Consider the following 16,367-nt stretch of genomic DNA (forward strand, 5'->3'; position numbering starts at 1 on the left):
GCAAGGGCACAATGATCCGTAAAACTGGCTGGAATTACATCTACATTTAAAACAGAAACACTAAGGGGATCAGAAATATACAATCGGTCCAGTCGACTACTTGACGTGGCAGTAAAAAATGTAAATTTAACTAAAGTGGGGTGTTTAACCTCCCACGCATCGCGTAGTCGTAGTTGACGTACAAGAGAATGTAGCTCGAAACAATAATTAAAATGAGGGGATTGGTCCTTAGCTTGTAATACACAATTAAAATCACCCCCCAATATCAAAGTCGCAGGATTTTTGCGTAAAAGATAAATCAGATCCTCTTTATAAAAACGAGACCTTTCCTGCCGTTTGCTGGAACCAGAGGGGGCGTAAATATTAACCAAGGTGGTGTCAAATAACCGACAACCAATACCCCTTCCCGAGTCTAAGAGCTCAATTTCGGTAACGGGGATACCGTCACGAATTAGTAAGGCAGTACCTGTGGAAAACTCAGGCGCAAAATTTATAATAGTGCGAAAGCCAGGAACAAACAGGTGTGCAACGGAGACTTCCTGCAGGAAAACAACATCAGCTGCAGAGTCATAAATGAACTGCTGCAGAGACGCTAACTTCAGAGCAGATTGAATGCTATTTATATTTAAGGTAATAAACGTGTACGCCTGCAACATCAACCAAAAAAGGGAAAATGAACCCTAATTACACCACATTAGAAGCAACTACATCCAGATCATCAACATCAGACATGGCAGAGGGTGATTGCCCGGAATCAACGGAATCAGAGTCATCCTTTGCATGCTTGTGTTTTTTCCGCACCGCGTGAAGATTGGGGGGCACTTTCACCCGACGGCGTATCTGATGCACACCAGAGTCAAGAGCAGGTGGAGTGGGGGGTTCGAGATCAGGCACGTCAACCAAGGCATCCGAAGGATTAGCAGGGTGAGAGGAATCTGAAGAAGGAGCAAGCAAGGGGAAAACTGCATCAGGAACATCGGCACCGGCATCAGAAGGTGTAGGTATTGGAAGTGTAGGAGGTGGAGAGATAGGTTTGGAATCCGCTGAAGCGGAGCGCGCAGTTCTAGAAGCGATTTTCCGACAAACAGCTGTCTGCACCGAAGGGTCGTCAACATGTTGTGATGCCTGTGTCGGGAGGGATGTCAACACCACCTCGACCGAATGTTGGGGCTCTTGCGCCGACATCGTGGCACCAGGTTTGACGTCATCAGGCAAAGCAGGAGACACAGTGGGAACAGAATCCAAAACAAGCAAGGGAGATTCCGGAAGTCTCTCGTCAGATTCGCTAACCGGCTGCGAAACAGCAGCTTCGTCATCAGTGCTACCGGTATCACTAGCACGACGGCGTTTGTTATTGGAAACAGACGGGATCGGTGTAGAAGCAGCCGATACATCTGGGCGAGTGGGTAACGGGGGAAAACCTGCATCAGAGGAAGGTGTCACCCGTTGTGAACAATCTACTGCAGGAGGCTGACACGAGACAGTGGAGGAAGCTGCTGGCACAAGATCGGCAACCGTTAATTTGCGGCGTTGTGCTAGCCCATTTTTAAGCACAAACACCCGCTTAGGGCAATTAGCACGAACATGACCATTTTCATTACATAGAAAACACGTACCAACTTGCCCCTCATAAGTAAGATGAACACGATAACCACATACAACCAGATGGGACGGTATATTCGACTTAATATGCATTTCAACCGATCTGATACCATTATAACATTGTAGCTTATGTTGTGCAGACCAACGTTCATGTCGAATTGATCGAACGGTACCATAACCAAGCAAAGCTTCCTTGAGATAACTGTTTTCAACTTCAGGGGGTAAATTATAAACCCGAACTGTGGTATACGTAATTTCCGCATTTGAAACAGTAACACTGCTAACAGAACCATCTCTATGACGGAACGACACTTGCTCACCATGTTTAAGTAAAATCTTATCTAGCAAAACCGGGTTCAACAATTTCACAAAAAAGCAGTAAAGTTCTGTGTCAAAATACGCCGTATGTACCTGGTCCGATGTAATGCCAATCGTATCCACAATCCATTCGTGAATTTCCAACGAAGTTGGTTGAACATTCCTGGTGGCCTTGTTAAACTGAAAACTGAGAGTACACTTCCGCGGAAACAACCGGGAAGCCATAACACTTAATTAATGCGGCAAAAGCCGCTAGGCAACACAAGACACAACACAAACACTAAGTCGACGAAACAACGAAGAAAAGAAGACAAAGAAACGTCACACACAGAAGGTAAATAGTCACAACCCGAGGGAAACGGCGGATCAAATACACAGCACGTCCGATCGCTGTCGCGTCTCAAGCGGAACTGGCCACTAGACCACACCGGACAACGACGGCAGTGCTCTTTCCAGCGAACGCAGCAGCCGCCCACGGTTAACTGACGACAACTGTAAAAAATCCACTCTCTCGCGTTATAGAACGGCGTGCTCCGGACGCATTTCGTGGAGACGAACGCTAGCAATGATGAGAGCAAAAGGTGCCTACAAATCCTGTCGTTGCACCACGCACTGTTCTACGACAATTCACCAAGCAGACGCTCACGCCTTGTTGTGCTGTTTCCTTTGCGGGCAATGAGTGCATCTGCCTTCGACACAGGAAACATTACACGTTCGGCAGCTGTGGGATTGGAACCCACGCCTCCGAAGAGAATGGTGCCTGAAACCAGCGCCTTAGACCGCTCGGCCACGCTACCTACACAACACGCGCGTCACAAGAGCTGCGTCCTACCCCACGAGGACACACCGCAACGGCACAAAAATGAGACGTAAAAAGTGGCAACGGTGGGATTCGAACCCACGCCTCCGGAGAGACTGGTGCCTAAAACCAGCGCCTTAGACCGCTCGGCCACGTTACCGTTGGATCAGCAGCGGCAAAACGTTTCGTTTGTACTACAAAGATCACTTCGAAATGGAAGTATCTTGGCAATCGCCGTGCCATGTATTTCCGCTGCTCTCCCACTGGAAGCGTCTCTTTAGGCCATCCACGGCAAGAAAAAGCCGTGCCCGCCGTATGGTAGCGACGCCACTTGTCTGTAGCTGTCGCAGTTAAGGAGACAGCGTCAAGAGACGTTTTCGTGCCGTGACCAGGTTTCGAACCTGCGCTTTCCTTAACCACTAAAGTATCGTAGCTGTAACTGTCAGGCGGAGCTAGAATGCTCCATGTATCAAACATATGTGAGCTCAAGGAGGTTACACTTGAAGGAAAAGCGGCAGGTTAACGCGATCACATCAAAACCCCCGGCAGCTACGGGATTCGAAACCGCGCCTACAGAGAGACTGGTGCCTTAAACCAGCGCCTTAAAGCGCTCGGCCACGCTACATGCGCTGCTTGGTGCGCCAGTGTTCCTAGCATTTGTAGAAACAGTGCACGCCACAGCTTCCTGTTCTGCTGGGACTGGCTGCTCATCCATCGCACTTCAAACGACTGCCCTTTTCGACTATAGAGAGCAGCGGACGTCTGCGCTCTGGGAGGCGACATTACGTGTTGGGGATGAAGTGGTAGTGCTAACTGCGGCCTGCGGAACACGAGTGAAAAAATCAAGAGAGTACTGTCATTTCGAGTACTCGCCATTGCAACGGCAGCAAGGCAAAACTTTCAAAATTGCCGTGACCAGGATTCGAACCTGGGTTATTGCGGCCGCAACGCAATTTCCTAACCACTAGACGATCACGGCCATGGCCACGGAGGCGCCCGCGAAGGCAGCTGGCTGCAATGCAAGTGGCGATACCCAGCAAAGCCTAGGCCAAGGTGTACGCCACAGCAGTGTCAGACACGGTCTCCATCACATGTATACGAGCAAATGAACGTGCCTGCGCTGTCAGGACTCTAACTACAGTGGTTAGCTGCATTCACCTCCGTGGCAATGTCTTGCAGTCCTCCAAGCCTCTTGACTACAGGTACCGGTATGTGGCTCGATAACAAGTGGATAGACGCCGCATCTCTCTCGCCGTCAGGTGTTGCCGCGAGTCATACTTAACGTAGCTTTCTGCACGCGTCAGCGTAGCGTCAGTCGAGCAAAGTCGAGACAAGTCGCATAGGAGGAGCAACAAAAACGCGCAATTCCGGTACCGGGAAAAGAACCCGGGCCTCCTGGGTGAGAGCCAGGTATCCTAGCCACTAGACCACACCGGACAACGACGGCAGTGCTCTTTCCAGCGAACGTAGCAGCCGCCCACGGTTAACTGACGACAACTGTAAAAAATCCACTCTCTCGCGTTATAGAACGGCGTGCTCCGGACGCATTTCGTGGAGACGAACGCCAGCAATGATGAGAGCAAAAGGTGCCTACAAATCCTGTCGTTGCACCACGCACTGTTCTACGACAATTCACCAAGCAGACGCTCACGCCTTGTTGTGCTGTTTCCTTTGCGGGCAATGAGTGCATCTGCCTTCGACACAGGAAACATTACACGTTCGGCAGCTGTGGGATTGGAACCCACGCCTCCGAAGAGAATGGTGCCTGAAACCAGCGCCTTAGACCGCTCGGCCACGCTACCTACACAACACGCGCGTCACAAGAGCTGCGTCCTACCCCACGAGGACACACCGCAACGGCACAAAAATGAGACGTAAAAAGTGGCAACGGTGGGATTCGAACCCACGCCTCCGGAGAGACTGGTGCCTAAAACCAGCGCCTTAGACCGCTCGGCCACGTTACCGTTGGATCAGCAGCGGCAAAACGTTTAGTTTGTACTACAAAGATCACTTCGAAATGGAAGTATCTTGGCAATCGCCGTGCCATGTATTTCCGCTGCTCTCCCACTGGAAGCGTCTCTTTAGGCCATCCACGGCAAGAAAAAGCCGTGCCCGCCGTATGGTAGCGACGCCACTTGTCTGTAGCTGTCGCAGTTAAGGAGACAGCGTCAAGAGACGTTTTCGTGCCGTGACCAGGTTTCGAACCTGCGCTTTCCTTAACCACTAAAGTATCGTAGCTGTAACTGTCAGGCGGAGCTAGAATGCTCCATGTATCAAACATATGTGAGCTCAAGGAGGTTACACTTGAAGGAAAAGCGGCAGGTTAACGCGATCACATCAAAACCCCCGGCAGCTACGGGATTCGAAACCGCGCCTACAGAGAGACTGGTGCCTTAAACCAGCGCCTTAAAGCGCTCGGCCACGCTACATGCGCTGCTTGGTGCGCCAGTGTTCCTAGCATTTGTAGAAACAGTGCACGCCACAGCTTCCTGTTCTGCTGGGACTGGCTGCTCATCCATCGCACTTCAAACGACTGCCCTTTTCGACTACAGACAGCAGCGGACGTCTGCGCTCTGGGAGGCGACATTACGTGTTGGGGATGAAGTGGTAGTGCTAACTGCGGCCTGCGGAACACGAGTGAAAAAATCAAGAGAGTACTGTCATTTCGAGTACTCGCCATTGCAACGGCAGCAAGGCAAAACTTTCAAAATTGCCGTGACCAGGATTCGAACCTGGGTTATTGCGGCCACAACGCAATGTCCTAACCACTAGACGATCACGGCCATGGCCACGGAGGCGCCCGCGAAGGCAGCTGGCTGCAATGCAAGTGGCGATACCCAGCAAAGCCTAGGCCAAGGTGTACGCCACAGCAGTGTCAGACACGGTCTCCATCACATGTATACGAGCAAATGAACGTGCCTGCGCTGTCAGGACTCTAACTACAGTGGTTAGCTGCATTCACCTCCGTGGCAATGTCTTGCAGTCCTCCAAGCCTCTTGACTACAGGTACCGGTATGTGGCTCGATAACAAGTGGATAGACGCCGCATCTCTCTCGCCGTCAGGTGTTGCCGCGAGTCATACTTAACGTAGCTTTCTGCACGCGTCAGCGTAGCGTCAGTCGAGCAAAGTCGAGACAAGTCGCATAGGAGGAGCAACAAAAACGCGCAATTCCGGTACCGGGAAAAGAACCCGGGCCTCCTGGGTGAGAGCCAGGTATCCTAGCCACTAGACCACACCGGACAACGACGGCAGTGCTCTTTCCAGCGAACGTAGCAGCCGCCCACGGTTAACTGACGACAACTGTAAAAAATCCACTCTCTCGCGTTATAGAACGGCGTGCTCCGGACGCATTTCGTGGAGACGAACGCCAGCAATGATGAGAGCAAAAGGTGCCTACAAATCCTGTCGTTGCACCACGCACTGTTCTACGACAATTCACCAAGCAGACGCTCACGCCTTGTTGTGCTGTTTCCTTTGCGGGCAATGAGTGCATCTGCCTTCGACACAGGAAACATTACACGTTCGGCAGCTGTGGGATTGGAACCCACGCCTCCGAAGAGAATGGTGCCTGAAACCAGCGCCTTAGACCGCTCGGCCACGCTACCTACACAACACGCGCGTCACAAGAGCTGCGTCCTACCCCACGAGGACACACCGCAACGGCACAAAAATGAGACGTAAAAAGTGGCAACGGTGGGATTCGAACCCACGCCTCCGGAGAGACTGGTGCCTAAAACCAGCGCCTTAGACCGCTCGGCCACGTTACCGTTGGATCAGCAGCGGCAAAACGTTTAGTTTGTACTACAAAGATCACTTCGAAATGGAAGTATCTTGGCAATCGCCGTGCCATGTATTTCCGCTGCTCTCCCACTGGAAGCGTCTCTTTAGGCCATCCACGGCAAGAAAAAGCCGTGCCCGCCGTATGGTAGCGACGCCACTTGTCTGTAGCTGTCGCAGTTAAGGAGACAGCGTCAAGAGACGTTTTCGTGCCGTGACCAGGTTTCGAACCTGCGCTTTCCTTAACCACTAAAGTATCGTAGCTGTAACTGTCAGGCGGAGCTAGAATGCTCCATGTATCAAACATATGTGAGCTCAAGGAGGTTACACTTGAAGGAAAAGCGGCAGGTTAACGCGATCACATCAAAACCCCCGGCAGCTACGGGATTCGAAACCGCGCCTACAGAGAGACTGGTGCCTTAAACCAGCGCCTTAAAGCGCTCGGCCACGCTACATGCGCTGCTTGGTGCGCCAGTGTTCCTAGCATTTGTAGAAACAGTGCACGCCACAGCTTCCTGTTCTGCTGGGACTGGCTGCTCATCCATCGCACTTCAAACGACTGCCCTTTTCGACTACAGACAGCAGCGGACGTCTGCGCTCTGGGAGGCGACATTACGTGTTGGGGATGAAGTGGTAGTGCTAACTGCGGCCTGCGGAACACGAGTGAAAAAATCAAGAGAGTACTGTCATTTCGAGTACTCGCCATTGCAACGGCAGCAAGGCAAAACTTTCAAAATTGCCGTGACCAGGATTCGAACCTGGGTTATTGCGGCCACAACGCAATGTCCTAACCACTAGACGATCACGGCCATGGCCACGGAGGCGCCCGCGAAGGCAGCTGGCTGCAATGCAAGTGGCGATACCCAGCAAAGCCTAGGCCAAGGTGTACGCCACAGCAGTGTCAGACACGGTCTCCATCACATGTATACGAGCAAATGAACGTGCCTGCGCTGTCAGGACTCTAACTACAGTGGTTAGCTGCATTCACCTCCGTGGCAATGTCTTGCAGTCCTCCAAGCCTCTTGACTACAGGTACCGGTATGTGGCTCGATAACAAGTGGATAGACGCCGCATCTCTCTCGCCGTCAGGTGTTGCCGCGAGTCATACTTAACGTAGCTTTCTGCACGCGTCAGCGTAGCGTCAGTCGAGCAAAGTCGAGACAAGTCGCATAGGAGGAGCAACAAAAACGCGCAATTCCGGTACCGGGAAAAGAACCCGGGCCTCCTGGGTGAGAGCCAGGTATCCTAGCCACTAGACCACACCGGACAACGACGGCAGTGCTCTTTCCAGCGAACGTAGCAGCCGCCCACGGTTAACTGACGACAACTGTAAAAAATCCACTCTCTCGCGTTATAGAACGGCGTGCTCCGGACGCATTTCGTGGAGACGAACGCCAGCAATGATGAGAGCAAAAGGTGCCTACAAATCCTGTCGTTGCACCACGCACTGTTCTACGACAATTCACCAAGCAGACGCTCACGCCTTGTTGTGCTGTTTCCTTTGCGGGCAATGAGTGCATCTGCCTTCGACACAGGAAACATTACACGTTCGGCAGCTGTGGGATTGGAACCCACGCCTCCGAAGAGAATGGTGCCTGAAACCAGCGCCTTAGACCGCTCGGCCACGCTACCTACACAACACGCGCGTCACAAGAGCTGCGTCCTACCCCACGAGGACACACCGCAACGGCACAAAAATGAGACGTAAAAAGTGGCAACGGTGGGATTCGAACCCACGCCTCCGGAGAGACTGGTGCCTAAAACCAGCGCCTTAGACCGCTCGGCCACGTTACCGTTGGATCAGCAGCGGCAAAACGTTTAGTTTGTTCTACAAAGATCACTTCGAAATGGAAGTATCTTGGCAATCGCCGTGCCATGTATTTCCGCTGCTCTCCCACTGGAAGCGTCTCTTTAGGCCATCCACGGCAAGAAAAAGCCGTGCCCGCCGTATGGTAGCGACGCCACTTGTCTGTAGCTGTCGCAGTTAAGGAGACAGCGTCAAGAGACGTTTTCGTGCCGTGACCAGGTTTCGAACCTGCGCTTTCCTTAACCACTAAAGTATCGTAGCTGTAACTGTCAGGCGGAGCTAGAATGCTCCATGTATCAAACATATGTGAGCTCAAGGAGGTTACACTTGAAGGAAAAGCGGCAGGTTAACGCGATCACATCAAAACCCCCGGCAGCTACGGGATTCGAAACCGCGCCTACAGAGAGACTGGTGCCTTAAACCAGCGCCTTAAAGCGCTCGGCCACGCTACATGCGCTGCTTGGTGCGCCAGTGTTCCTAGCATTTGTAGAAACAGTGCACGCCACAGCTTCCTGTTCTGCTGGGACTGGCTGCTCATCCATCGCACTTCAAACGACTGCCCTTTTCGACTACAGACAGCAGCGGACGTCTGCGCTCTGGGAGGCGACATTACGTGTTGGGGATGAAGTGGTAGTGCTAACTGCGGCCTGCGGAACACGAGTGAAAAAATCAAGAGAGTACTGTCATTTCGAGTACTCGCCATTGCAACGGCAGCAAGGCAAAACTTTCAAAATTGCCGTGACCAGGATTCGAACCTGGGTTATTGCGGCCACAACGCAATGTCCTAACCACTAGACGATCACGGCCATGGCCACGGAGGCGCCCGCGAAGGCAGCTGGCTGCAATGCAAGTGGCGATACCCAGCAAAGCCTAGGCCAAGGTGTACGCCACAGCAGTGTCAGACACGGTCTCCATCACATGTATACGAGCAAATGAACGTGCCTGCGCTGTCAGGACTCTAACTACAGTGGTTAGCTGCATTCACCTCCGTGGCAATGTCTTGCAGTCCTCCAAGCCTCTTGACTACAGGTACCGGTATGTGGCTCGATAACAAGTGGATAGACGCCGCATCTCTCTCGCCGTCAGGTGTTGCCGCGAGTCATACTTAACGTAGCTTTCTGCACGCGTCAGCGTAGCGTCAGTCGAGCAAAGTCGAGACAAGTCGCATAGGAGGAGCAACAAAAACGCGCAATTCCGGTACCGGGAATCAAACCCGGGCCTCCTGGGTGAGAGCCAGGTATCCTAGCCACTAGACCACACCGGACAACGACGGCAGTGCTCTTTCCAGCGAACGCAGCAGCCGCCCACGGTTAACTGACGACAACTGTAAAAAATCCACTCTCTCGCGTTATAGAACGGCGTGCTCCGGACGCATTTCGTGGAGACGAACGCCAGCAATGATGAGAGCAAAAGGTGCCTACAAATCCTGTCGTTGCACCACGCACTGTTCTACGACAATTCACCAAGCAGACGCTCACGCCTTGTTGTGCTGTTTCCTTTGCGGGCAATGAGTGCATCTGCCTTCGACACAGGAAACATTACACGTTCGGCAGCTGTGGGATTGGAACCCACGCCTCCGAAGAGAATGGTGCCTGAAACCAGCGCCTTAGACCGCTCGGCCACGCTACCTACACAACACGCGCGTCACAAGAGCTGCGTCCTACCCCACGAGGACACACCGCAACGGCACAAAAATGAGACGTAAAAAGTGGCAACGGTGGGATTCGAACCCACGCCTCCGGAGAGACTGGTGCCTAAAACCAGCGCCTTATACCGCTCGGCCACGTTACCGTTGGATCAGCAGCGGCAAAACGTTTCGTTTGTACTACAAAGATCACTTCGAAATGGAAGTATCTTGGCAATCGCCGTGCCATGTATTTCCGCTGCTCTCCCACTGGAAGCGTCTCTTTAGGCCATCCACGGCAAGAAAAAGCCGTGCCCGCCGTATGGTAGCGACGCCACTTGTCTGTAGCTGTCGCAGTTAAGGAGACAGCGTCAAGAGACGTTTTCGTGCCGTGACCAGGTTTCGAACCTGCGCTTTCCTTAACCACTAAAGTATCGTAGCTGTAACTGTCAGGCGGAGCTAGAATGCTCCATGTATCAAACATATGTGAGCTCAAGGAGGTTACGCTTGAAGGAAAAGCGGCAGGTTAACGCGATCACATCAAAACCCCCGGCAGCTACGGGATTCGAAACCGCGCCTACAGAGAGACTGGTGCCTTAAACCAGCGCCTTAAAGCGCTCGGCCACGCTACATGCGCTGCTTGGTGCGCCAGTGTTCCTAGCATTTGTAGAAACAGTGCACGCCACAGCTTCCTGTTCTGCTGGGACTGGCTGCTCATCCATCGCACTTCAAACGACTGCCCTTTTCGACTACAGACAGCAGCGGACGTCTGCGCTCTGGGAGGCGACATTACGTGTTGGGGATGAAGTGGTAGTGCTAACTGCGGCCTGCGGAACACGAGTGAAAAAATCAAGAGAGTACTGTCATTTCGAGTACTCGCCATTGCAACGGCAGCAAGGCAAAACTTTCAAAATTGCCGTGACCAGGATTCGAACCTGGGTTATTGCGGCCACAACGCAATGTCCTAACCACTAGACGATCACGGCCATGGCCACGGAGGCGCCCGCGAAGGCAGCTGGCTGCAATGCAAGTGGCGATACCCAGCAAAGCCTAGGCCAAGGTGTACGCCACAGCAGTGTCAGACACGGTCTCCATCACATGTATACGAGCAAATGAACGTGCCTGCGCTGTCAGGACTCTAACTACAGTGGTTAGCTGCATTCACCTCCGTGGCAATGTCTTGCAGTCCTCCAAGCCTCTTGACTACAGGTACCGGTATGTGGCTCGATAACAAGTGGATAGACGCCGCATCTCTCTCGCCGTCAGGTGTTGCCGCGAGTCATACTTAACGTAGCTTTCTGCACGCGTCAGCGTAGCGTCAGTCGAGCAAAGTCGAGACAAGTCGCATAGGAGGAGCAACAAAAACGCGCAATTCCGGTACCGGGAATCGAACCCGGGCCTCCTGGGTGAGAGCCAGGTATCCTAGCCACTAGACCACACCGGACAACGACGGCAGTGCTCTTTCCAGCGAACGCAGCAGCCGCCCACGGTTAACTGACGACAACTGTAAAAAATCCACTCTCTCGCGTTATAGAACGGCGTGCTCCGGACGCATTTCGTGGAGACGAACGCCAGCAATGATGAGAGCAAAAGGTGCCTAGAAATCCTGTCGTTGCACCACGCACTGTTCTACGACAATTCACCAAGCAGACGCTCACGCCTTGTTGTGCTGTTTCCTTTGCGGGCAATGAGTGCATCTGCCTTCGACACAGGAAACATTACACGTTCGGCAGCTGTGGGATTGGAACCCACGCCTCCGAAGAGAATGGTGCCTGAAACCAGCGCCTTAGACCGCTCGGCCACGCTACCTACACAACACGCGCGTCACAAGAGCTGCGTCCTACCCCACGAGGACACACCGCAACGGCACAAAAATGAGACGTAAAAAGTGGCAACGGTGGGATTCGAACCAACGCCTCCGGAGAGACTGGTGCCTAAAACCAGCGCCTTATACCGTTCGGCCACGTTACCGTTGGATCAGCAGCGGCAAAACGTTTCGTTTGTACTACAAAGATCACTTCGAAATGGAAGTATCTTGGCAATCGCCGTGCCATGTATTTCCGCTGCTCTCCCACTGGAAGCGTCTCTTTAGGCCATCCACGGCAAGAAAAAGCCGTGCCCGCCGTATGGTAGCGACGCCACTTGTCTGTAGCTGTCGCAGTTAAGGAGACAGCGTCAAGAGACGTTTTCGTGCCGTGACCAGGTTTCGAACCTGCGCTTTCCTTAACCACTAAAGTATCGTAGCTGTAACTGTCAGGCGGAGCTAGAATGCTCCATGTATCAAACATATGTGAGCTCAAGGAGGTTACACTTGAAGGAAAAGCGGCAGGTTAACGCGATCACATCAAAACCCCCGGCAGCTACGGGATTCGAAACCGCGCCTACAGAGAGACTGGTGCCTTAAACCAGCGCCTTAAAGCGCTCGGCCACGCTACATGCGCTGCTTGGTGCGCCAGTGTTCCTAGCATTTGTAGAAACAGTGCACGCCACAGCTTCCTGTTCTGCTGGGACTGGCTGCTCATCCATCGCACTTCAAACGACTGCCCTTTTCGACTACAGACAGCAGCGGACGTCTGCGCTCTGGGAGGCGACATTACGTGTTGGGGATGAAGTGGTAGTGCTAACTGCGGCCTGCGGAACACGAGTGAAAAAATCAAGAGAGTACTGTCATTTCGAGTACTCGCCATTGCAACGGCAGCAAGGCAAAACTTTCAAAATTGCCGTGACCAGGATTCGAACCTGGGTTATTGCGGCCACAACGCAATGTCCTAACCACTAGACGATCACGGCCATGGCCACGGAGGCGCCCGCGAAGGCACCTGGCTGCAATGCAAGTGGCGATACCCAGCAAAGCCTAGGCCAAGGTGTACGCCACAGCAGTGTCAGACACGGTCTCCATCACATGTATACGAGCAAATGAACGTGCCTGCGCTGTCAGGACTCTAACTACAGTGGTTAGCTGCATTCACCTCCGTGGCAATGTCTTGCAGTCCTCCAAGCCTCTTGACTACAGGTACCGGTATGTGGCTCGATAACAAGTGGATAGACGCCGCATCTCTCTCGCCGTCAGGTGTTGCCGCGAGTCATACTTAACGTAGCTTTCTGCACGCGTCAGCGTAGCGTCAGTCGAGCAAAGTCGAGACAAGTCGCATAGGAGGAGCAACAAAAACGCGCAATTCCGGTACCGGGAATCGAACCCGGGCCTCCTGGGTGAGAGCCAGGTATCCTAGCCACTAGACCACACCGGACAACGACGGCAGTGCTCTTTCCAGCGAACGCAGCAGCCGCCCACGGTTAACTGACGACAACTGTAAAAAATCCACTCTCTCGCGTTATAGAACGGCGTGCTCCGGACGCATTTCGTGGAGACGAACGCCAGCAATGATGAGAGCAAAAGGTGCCTACAAATCCTGTCGTTGCACCACGCACTGTTCTACGACAATTCACCAAGCAGACGCTCACGCCTTGTTGTGCTGTTTCCTTTGCGGGCAATGAGTGCATCTGCCTTCGACACAGGAAACATTACACGTTCGGCAGCTGTGGGATTGGAACCCACGCCTCCGAAGAGAATGGTGCCTGAAACCAGCGCCTTAGACCGCTCGGCCACGCTACCTACACAACACGCGCGTCACAAGAGCTGCGTCCTACCCCACGAGGACACACCGCAACGGCACAAAAATGAGACGTAAAAAGTGGCAACGGTGGGATTCGAACCCACGCCTCCGGAGAGACTGGTGCCTAAAACCAGCGCCTTAGACCGCTCGGCCACGTTACCGTTGGATCAGCAGCGGCAAAACGTTTAGTTTGTACTACAAAGATCACTTCGAAATGGAAGTATCTTGGCAATCGCCGTGCCATGTATTTCCGCTGCTCTCCCACTGGAAGCGTCTCTTTAGGCCATCCACGGCAAGAAAAAGCCGTGCCCGCCGTATGGTAGCGACGCCACTTGTCTGTAGCTGTCGCAGTTAAGGAGACAGCGTCAAGAGACGTTTTCGTGCCGTGACCAGGTTTCGAACCTGCGCTTTCCTTAACCACTAAAGTATCGTAGCTGTAACTGTCAGGCGGAGCTAGAATGCTCCATGTATCAAACATATGTGAGCTCAAGGAGGTTACACTTGAAGGAAAAGCGGCAGGTTAACGCGATCACATCAAAACCCCCGGCAGCTACGGGATTCGAAACCGCGCCTACAGAGAGACTGGTGCCTTAAACCAGCGCCTTAAAGCGCTCGGCCACGCTACATGCGCTGCTTGGTGCGCCAGTGTTCCTAGCATTTGTAGAAACAGTGCACGCCACAGCTTCCTGTTCTGCTGGGACTGGCTGCTCATCCATCGCACTTCAAACGACTGCCCTTTTCGACTACAGACAGCAGCGGACGTCTGCGCTCTGGGAGGCGACATTACGTGTTGGGGATGAAGTGGTAGTGCTAACTGCGGCCTGCGGAACACGAGTGAAAAAATCAAGAGAGTACTGTCATTTCGAGTACTCGCCATTGCAACGGCAGCAAGGCAAAACTTTCAAAATTGCCGTGACCAGGATTCGAACCTGGGTTATTGCGGCCACAACGCAATGTCCTAACCACTAGACGATCACGGCCATGGCCACGGAGGCGCCCGCGAAGGCAGCTGGCTGCAATGCAAGTGGCGATACCCAGCAAAGCCTAGGCCAAGGTGTACGCCACAGCAGTGTCAGACACGGTCTCCATCACATGTATACGAGCAAATGAACGTGCCTGCGCTGTCAGGACTCTAACTACAGTGGTTAGCTGCATTCACCTCCGTGGCAATGTCTTGCAGTCCTCCAAGCCTCTTGACTACAGGTACCGGTATGTGGCTCGATAACAAGTGGATAGACGCCGCATCTCTCTCGCCGTCAGGTGTTGCCGCGAGTCATACTTAACGTAGCTTTCTGCACGCGTCAGCGTAGCGTCAGTCGAGCAAAGTCGAGACAAGTCGCATAGGAGGAGCAACAAAAACGCGCAATTCCGGTACCGGGAAAAGAACCCGGGCCTCCTGGGTGAGAGCCAGGTATCCTAGCCACTAGACCACACCGGACAACGACGGCAGTGCTCTTTCCAGCGAACGTAGCAGCCGCCCACGGTTAACTGACGACAACTGTAAAAAATCCACTCTCTCGCGTTATAGAACGGCGTGCTCCGGACGCATTTCGTGGAGACGAACGCCAGCAATGATGAGAGCAAAAGGTGCCTACAAATCCTGTCGTTGCACCACGCACTGTTCTACGACAATTCACCAAGCAGACGCTCACGCCTTGTTGTGCTGTTTCCTTTGCGGGCAATGAGTGCATCTGCCTTCGACACAGGAAACATTACACGTTCGGCAGCTGTGGGATTGGAACCCACGCCTCCGAAGAGAATGGTGCCTGAAACCAGCGCCTTAGACCGCTCGGCCACGCTACCTACACAACACGCGCGTCACAAGAGCTGCGTCCTACCCCACGAGGACACACCGCAACGGCACAAAAATGAGACGTAAAAAGTGGCAACGGTGGGATTCGAACCCACGCCTCCGGAGAGACTGGTGCCTAAAACCAGCGCCTTAGACCGCTCGGCCACGTTACCGTTGGATCAGCAGCGGCAAAACGTTTAGTTTGTTCTACAAAGATCACTTCGAAATGGAAGTATCTTGGCAATCGCCGTGCCATGTATTTCCGCTGCTCTCCCACTGGAAGCGTCTCTTTAGGCCATCCACGGCAAGAAAAAGCCGTGCCCGCCGTATGGTAGCGACGCCACTTGTCTGTAGCTGTCGCAGTTAAGGAGACAGCGTCAAGAGACGTTTTCGTGCCGTGACCAGGTTTCGAACCTGCGCTTTCCTTAACCACTAAAGTATCGTAGCTGTAACTGTCAGGCGGAGCTAGAATGCTCCATGTATCAAACATATGTGAGCTCAAGGAGGTTACACTTGAAGGAAAAGCGGCAGGTTAACGCGATCACATCAAAACCCCCGGCAGCTACGGGATTCGAAACCGCGCCTACAGAGAGACTGGTGCCTTAAACCAGCGCCTTAAAGCGCTCGGCCACGCTACATGCGCTGCTTGGTGCGCCAGTGTTCCTAGCATTTGTAGAAACAGTGCACGCCACAGCTTCCTGTTCTGCTGGGACTGGCTGCTCATCCATCGCACTTCAAACGACTGCCCTTTTCGACTACAGACAGCAGCGGACGTCTGCGCTCTGGGAGGCGACATTACGTGTTGGGGATGAAGTGGTAGTGCTAACTGCGGCCTGCGGAACACGAGTGAAAAAATCAAGAGAGTACTGTCATTTCGAGTACTCGCCATTGCAACGGCAGCAAGGCAAAACTTTCAAAATTGCCGTGACCAGGATTCGAACCTGGGTTATTGCGGCCACAACGCAATGTCCTAACCACTAGACGATCACGGCCATGGCCACGGAGGCGCCCGCGAAGGCAGCTGGCTGCAATG

General features: G+C 53.2%; 23 non-coding genes across 23 annotated transcripts; all 23 read right to left on the minus strand.

The window, feature by feature from the left end:
• Positions 1-2,797: 2,797 nt before the first annotated feature.
• Positions 2,798-2,879, minus strand: Trnal-uag. Its single transcript has one exon. It is a non-coding gene; the product is annotated as a tRNA-Leu (tRNA).
• A 747-nt stretch (positions 2,880-3,626) lies between these two features.
• On the minus strand, positions 3,627-3,698 carry Trnar-gcg. The gene has a single exon. It is a non-coding gene; the product is annotated as a tRNA-Arg (tRNA).
• A 386-nt stretch (positions 3,699-4,084) lies between these two features.
• Positions 4,085-4,156, minus strand: Trnae-cuc. Its single transcript has one exon. It is a non-coding gene; the product is annotated as a tRNA-Glu (tRNA).
• Positions 4,157-4,601: 445 nt separating this feature from the next.
• Trnal-uag lies at positions 4,602-4,683 on the minus strand. Its single transcript has one exon. It is a non-coding gene; the product is annotated as a tRNA-Leu (tRNA).
• Positions 4,684-5,430: 747 nt separating this feature from the next.
• Positions 5,431-5,502, minus strand: Trnah-gug. The gene has a single exon. It is a non-coding gene; the product is annotated as a tRNA-His (tRNA).
• Positions 5,503-5,888: 386 nt separating this feature from the next.
• Trnae-cuc lies at positions 5,889-5,960 on the minus strand. Its single transcript has one exon. It is a non-coding gene; the product is annotated as a tRNA-Glu (tRNA).
• A 445-nt stretch (positions 5,961-6,405) lies between these two features.
• Positions 6,406-6,487, minus strand: Trnal-uag. The gene has a single exon. It is a non-coding gene; the product is annotated as a tRNA-Leu (tRNA).
• A 747-nt stretch (positions 6,488-7,234) lies between these two features.
• On the minus strand, positions 7,235-7,306 carry Trnah-gug. The gene has a single exon. It is a non-coding gene; the product is annotated as a tRNA-His (tRNA).
• A 386-nt stretch (positions 7,307-7,692) lies between these two features.
• Trnae-cuc lies at positions 7,693-7,764 on the minus strand. The gene has a single exon. It is a non-coding gene; the product is annotated as a tRNA-Glu (tRNA).
• Positions 7,765-8,209: 445 nt separating this feature from the next.
• Trnal-uag lies at positions 8,210-8,291 on the minus strand. Its single transcript has one exon. It is a non-coding gene; the product is annotated as a tRNA-Leu (tRNA).
• A 747-nt stretch (positions 8,292-9,038) lies between these two features.
• Positions 9,039-9,110, minus strand: Trnah-gug. Its single transcript has one exon. It is a non-coding gene; the product is annotated as a tRNA-His (tRNA).
• Positions 9,111-9,496: 386 nt separating this feature from the next.
• Trnae-cuc lies at positions 9,497-9,568 on the minus strand. The gene has a single exon. It is a non-coding gene; the product is annotated as a tRNA-Glu (tRNA).
• Positions 9,569-10,013: 445 nt separating this feature from the next.
• Trnal-uag lies at positions 10,014-10,095 on the minus strand. Its single transcript has one exon. It is a non-coding gene; the product is annotated as a tRNA-Leu (tRNA).
• Positions 10,096-10,842: 747 nt separating this feature from the next.
• Positions 10,843-10,914, minus strand: Trnah-gug. The gene has a single exon. It is a non-coding gene; the product is annotated as a tRNA-His (tRNA).
• Positions 10,915-11,300: 386 nt separating this feature from the next.
• On the minus strand, positions 11,301-11,372 carry Trnae-cuc. The gene has a single exon. It is a non-coding gene; the product is annotated as a tRNA-Glu (tRNA).
• A 445-nt stretch (positions 11,373-11,817) lies between these two features.
• Trnal-uag lies at positions 11,818-11,899 on the minus strand. The gene has a single exon. It is a non-coding gene; the product is annotated as a tRNA-Leu (tRNA).
• Positions 11,900-12,646: 747 nt separating this feature from the next.
• Positions 12,647-12,718, minus strand: Trnah-gug. Its single transcript has one exon. It is a non-coding gene; the product is annotated as a tRNA-His (tRNA).
• A 386-nt stretch (positions 12,719-13,104) lies between these two features.
• On the minus strand, positions 13,105-13,176 carry Trnae-cuc. Its single transcript has one exon. It is a non-coding gene; the product is annotated as a tRNA-Glu (tRNA).
• Positions 13,177-13,621: 445 nt separating this feature from the next.
• Positions 13,622-13,703, minus strand: Trnal-uag. The gene has a single exon. It is a non-coding gene; the product is annotated as a tRNA-Leu (tRNA).
• A 747-nt stretch (positions 13,704-14,450) lies between these two features.
• Positions 14,451-14,522, minus strand: Trnah-gug. The gene has a single exon. It is a non-coding gene; the product is annotated as a tRNA-His (tRNA).
• A 386-nt stretch (positions 14,523-14,908) lies between these two features.
• On the minus strand, positions 14,909-14,980 carry Trnae-cuc. The gene has a single exon. It is a non-coding gene; the product is annotated as a tRNA-Glu (tRNA).
• Positions 14,981-15,425: 445 nt separating this feature from the next.
• Trnal-uag lies at positions 15,426-15,507 on the minus strand. Its single transcript has one exon. It is a non-coding gene; the product is annotated as a tRNA-Leu (tRNA).
• Positions 15,508-16,254: 747 nt separating this feature from the next.
• Trnah-gug lies at positions 16,255-16,326 on the minus strand. Its single transcript has one exon. It is a non-coding gene; the product is annotated as a tRNA-His (tRNA).
• Positions 16,327-16,367: the final 41 nt, after the last annotated feature.

The sequence above is a fragment of the Schistocerca piceifrons genome, chromosome 1 (assembly GCF_021461385.2).
Source record: "Schistocerca piceifrons isolate TAMUIC-IGC-003096 chromosome 1, iqSchPice1.1, whole genome shotgun sequence".
Classification (NCBI taxonomy): Eukaryota; Metazoa; Arthropoda; class Insecta; order Orthoptera; family Acrididae; genus Schistocerca; species Schistocerca piceifrons.